The 5,367-nt window shown below is 37.1% G+C and overlaps 1 long non-coding RNA gene across 1 annotated transcript in view; it reads left to right on the plus strand.

The window, feature by feature from the left end:
• Positions 1–5,367, plus strand: part of LOC117961052 — a 16,452-nt gene that overhangs the window by 5,805 nt on the left and 5,280 nt on the right. The gene's annotated exons all lie outside the window — the stretch shown is intronic.

Raw genomic sequence — 5,367 nt, forward strand, 5'->3', positions numbered from 1 at the left:
GGAGGGGGTGGAGTGTAAGATGAAAAGGCAACAGATATGAAAAAGGGACGTAGAGAGAGAGGGCAAAAAGATGGAGAATAGCTGGCGGCTTAGAAAAGGAGAGTGCAAGTAGAGGGTGGATGGAGGGATGGAGAATGGATGCTGGGGAGAGGAGAGGAGAGGAGAGGAGAGGAGAGGAGAGGAGAGGAAAGGAGTCAACTTAACCCTCGGGTTGTCTTCCTCTCGACCATGTACCTGTACTCCTGGGTCCAAATTGAAAAATCTATTTTAATGCTTTTTTTTGTATATTTGTCGTTTTTTTCTACCCACTACCACCGTTAATTGTATACGTATTCTTGGAATTCATGGTCAATAAACCTTATTTCTACATAATTTTATAAAGTTTTTTAATTAAAGAATAAAAACAAAAAGATGACAACATTGTTTTAAGATCAGAGGAACGTGGAATGTGGATAATCTCATTTACATTTTTATTCAAAGACTTAACAAATTGAGAAAAAAAGCTAAAATTCTATAAAGGTTTTGATCTGATCCTTAATTTTACTTGCTAAATAGTGTTGTAGGGAACCATGCGCATTCTTTTTGGGCAATTCAGATGAAATAAACCTAAATTTCAGATAAAAAAACTTTGAAAACGGGTCAAATGTGACCCGAGGACAACAAGAGGATTAAATAAACAGAGGTGAGAGGGAGGAGGGCTGTGTTAGGATGAAGGGTGGAGGGATGGAGGTTTTGGGGGGGTGGGACTCACTTTGACCTGAAGGCCTCAGGCTAAATAAGGGGCCTCATTTTCACCCTTTTTCTTTAAGGACCATGTGTAGACAGGTTTTTTAGCTCCTGGATCAGGTATACTTTCATTTTTAACATGGTCTGTGGACGATCTTTTATCTGCATGCGATGTAGTTTTTGATGTGCAAGTATTTGATGTGTAAGTATTTGTTCCTACCATATCTGTATTTAAAGGAATATGAACTTAATTAAAACATAATAACAGCATCTTCCACTCAAACCTATTAAGTTATAAACACACAAAGTGGATTAACTGTAATTGAATCCAGATGCAGACATTTAGTCCTCCTGTCAGCACTGATTGACACTCAGACAGTGGAAGAAGTATTCAGATCCTATACTTAAGTAAAAGTACTTGAACCACACTGTAAAAGTCCTGAAAATGTTACCACAGTATATGGAAGTATAATCAAGAAAATGTAAATGAAGTGTTAAAAGTAAAAGAACTCAATGCAGAAAAATCCCATTTTAGAAAGTGGAAATGGTTATTTCATCATATGGAAGAGGATTAGGGTCAAATGAAAAAAATGCATTGGAGTTCTCAGAATCAAGTCAGAATTTTTTTGACTCTTTATTCATAAGTCTAACATTTTTGTTTATTTAAAAAAAGAAAAGTCAGAATTCCTTCTTTATAGTCAATTTCTTTTTTCTTTAAAAAAAAAAAAGATAATAATTATGACTTTAAACTCCATACTCCATACATTTGATGTGATCCTCAGCCTCTTACATACCATCAACAATGTGTTTAATAATGTCATCATGTCAGCTGGACTTGTAGGTCGTTATATTGTAGTTTTATTTAAAATAAAACATCATATTTTATAAACTACATGTGTTCTGTGTGCAAAATGTTAATTTGTAAATTAGCTAGTAACTAAAGATGAATGTAGTGGAGTAAAAAGTAGAATATTTCTCTCTGAAATGTAACGGAGTAGAAGTAGAAAATGGCTTATAAAGAAAAGACTCAAGTAAAGTACAAGTGGCTAAACTGTGTACTGAAGTACAGTACTGGAGTAAATGTACTTAGTTACATTACACCACTGCAGTTCAGATCAAAACATGTTTTAGACGTCTAGGATACAACCTGCGGGTACTCCTATAATCCAAAGGTCAAAAGACTAAAGGTTGAAGGTTATACTCAGAGGTGGAATGTAACTAAGTACATTTCCTCCAATACTGCACGCACAAATGTGAGGTACTTCTACTTTATTTACGTATTTTCTTTTCATGCCACTTTCTACTTCTACTCTGCTACATTTCAGAGAGACATGTTGTACTTTTCCCTCCACTACGCAAATCTGACAGCTTAAGTCACTTTGCAAATTAAGACACATTTAAGTTATAAAATACAATGTTTTATTATAAATTAAAACTAACCAACAATTTAAAGGCCTAAAAGTCCAAATGAATAGTCATTTAAACACCGTTTGGATTGTCGAGTACATTTTCCTGATGATACTTACATACTTTTACTTAGGTAACATTTTCAATGCAGGACTTTTACTGGTTACAGAGTACTTCTACAGTGTGGTATTTTACTTACGGCTCTGAATACTTCTTCCACCCCGGGTTGTTACAATCAGTACGTTTACGTACAACAATGTTCCACTATCACTGTGAATATGACAATATTCTAAATTTGATACAGGTTAGATAGATAGATAGATAGATAGATAGATAGATAGATAGATAGATAGATGGATAGATATTGATCCCAAGAAAAATGGGAAATTACGGTGTTACAGCAGCAAAATCAGTCACAAAGCACAAACATAAATATAAATGAAATATTAGGAAAAATATACAGACATACAATATATATTAAATAATAATATGAATAAAATAATAGAAATATTTGAATATGTACAGGATGGGAAGAAAAAAATGTGCAACTGCTTAATAATATGCTAAATGTAAATAAACTAATTGGGTCATGTAAACAGCAGTAAGCAGCCTTGTTTGGGTATTCTGAATAAGGCCTTTTTTCAGAATATTGCATTTTCTGATAATTAAGTGGGACATTCTGGTATTATTCCGGTTATAGAGGCATTCTTTGGACATGTATACAGCGTGGGTTTCTTTCTAAAAGGAAGTTTTCCTCACCACTGTCACACTAAATACTTGTCTTGGGGGAGTGTGGTCTGGCTAGGCTTGCTCTATCTGTAAAATGTCTTGAGATAACTCTTGTTATGATTTGACACTAGAAATAAAATTGAATTGAAAAGAATGATGTTGGGTAAAGTAAAGAAAAATAGACAGAATACATTTTGGGGTTTTTTTGCGCTTTTTGGAGCTCCTTGCCTCTTGCACGGTCCGGGGCGGGTCTCGTTTCTGCCTGATTATAAAGTCTGCTTCCTGGAGGAGATGGAGGGATGAAGTGACAAAAGAAGTGGAGGAGGGATTAAGTGAAAGAGGAAGGTCAAGGGTTGGTTGTAAGATGGAAAGATGGAGGGACGGAACCATAACCATCCCCATCACCCTGAATTGGCTCAGGGAGATCATAATTCATACCGGGCATACTTACTCTGAGGAATTATTACAGCTCGTCGGTGAAGTGGAGCTGAAATGGAGGGGTGTAGATGGCTGAATAGGTGGATGGATAGATGGATGGATAGATGGAGGCGGGTGGGGGTGGCACCTGCTCAGTGGTGGCCAGACAGCTGCACTTACTTAAACATGCTGAATTAATTTCCATTGTATGTGCCTACTTATGTCTGGTATAGTGTGTCCCTCCCCATGGCTGAGGGGTGAGCTCTGTGAGTGCCATGCAGCGCAGTCACCTTCGCGGTCTAATATAAAATGTCCTACGAATAAATAAAGTCACACTTATAGCTATCAAATTAATTCAAAATAGAGAAGCACACACATATTCTGCAGAGTGAAGCTCTTCTCTCTACATTGTTGGTTCTCTACTTTTCACTGTGTTGTGTTTCTGCTGATGAGCGTAACAGTCAGCTGTGTTCACAACGTTGTTATTTCTAACAATGCTAGTCATGCCTCCAAAAGGAGGAACAAAAGGTATTTTGTTATAAGATGAATCATGTTGTTGAATTGTGATATGAATTCTTTCCCTTTGTAAAATCAATCATCAGAAAGAAAGTAAAAAGGACAAGAAGTCAAATAAAAACATAATATAATAAAAACCGTAAAGAAAGTCACACATGACTTGATTTATCCATAAAGTGATCTATAAATTGATATATAACTTAGAATAAAGAAGTCAGGGGGGCTCTTGGGAAGGTCTTTCAGGGTGTTTTCAGGGCTTTAAATCATAAGTGGAGGGAAAATGCAGTATAATAGAGAGGGACAATACATATTCTGTTAACTGAGGCCCTTCTTTCTTCTTTGTTGTTTAAATACTAACTTTTATTTAACTTTGGGTGTCTTTTTCTACTGCTGATGACCGTAAAAGTCCGCTGTGTTCAGAACGCTGTGTCATTGCCATTTCTTATAATGGTATTTATGAATACAAAAGAAAAAACAAAAGGTCTTTTGTCATTTTTGCTTTTTTTTTTTTTTTTATATAAGATAAAAAAATGTGTTGTTGGCTTTTTGTACTTTAACTTCCTTCCCTTTACAAAACCATCCATTTGAAAGAAAGTAAAAAGGACAAGAAAACTATACACTAAATGTATTTGTGTTGCAAAGAGTTTGAAAACTTGAATCATGAACACGATAAAGATGTTGATAGTGTAGGAGCCACAGTAAAACAGTAAATAAAAAACTCAGGATGGCTGTTTCTTATTGTGCAGGTCTTTAAATGAGGAATTCATTTTTCAGTTTAGCACATTTCCTCCTGAATTATACACAAATGTGACGGCCTCCCACTCATAACATAACAGATCCAAGCACGTTAGGATTCTCTGGCTACGAATTTGCCCACGTGTGGTTTTATCCTCCTTTATATTTCTCTAAACACACGTAAGCAGGTTATAATGCTTCGCTGCTGCAGGATACCAGAGTTCGGATATGATCCTGTCAGCTGGGGTGGGTAAAGGAGCAAATCCTGAATGCAGGGTGGTAGAGAGAAAGTAACAAGGCCCCAGGGGAGGCAGGGGGGGGGGGGGGGGGGGGGGGGGGGGTCGCAACAATTGCCCTCAGCTGTGATGGGCTGTTGTTGGAGTGAATTGAAGGACTGTGGACATGCATTGGAAATTACCTTTGGATTTCAGTGGCGCAGCTGTCATTTTCCAAAGTGCTTCTAAGATTTGGCTTTTAGTCTCCGGGGCTGCAGGGCTGATTAACAAACCGCTAATTGGACATTAAAAACTGAACATGAGTGTGTCCGCTGGGTTCAGGGAGTCCGAGACTCTCTTGATTCTGCAGCTGAACATTAAAACTGGTTCTGCCCCCCTCCCCCTCCAAGAGGTGGCATTTATTCATTGTCTGCACCATGCATTTACAAAGGGTGTAACTTATGGTTCATCATCATGGTTGAACATCAAACACTTTATTTTCTGCAATTTGGTCAAATCTTTGGCATCAAGTTATGCTGCAAATGTCTTTATTTATGTAAAGGAAATTATAATGGGTGTTTGTTTTTGCACTAACCAGTTTTGATGAAGGGGGGGGGGGGGG

This window comes from Etheostoma cragini, chromosome 18 (genome assembly GCF_013103735.1).
Source record: "Etheostoma cragini isolate CJK2018 chromosome 18, CSU_Ecrag_1.0, whole genome shotgun sequence".
Taxonomy (NCBI): domain Eukaryota; kingdom Metazoa; phylum Chordata; class Actinopteri; order Perciformes; family Percidae; genus Etheostoma; species Etheostoma cragini.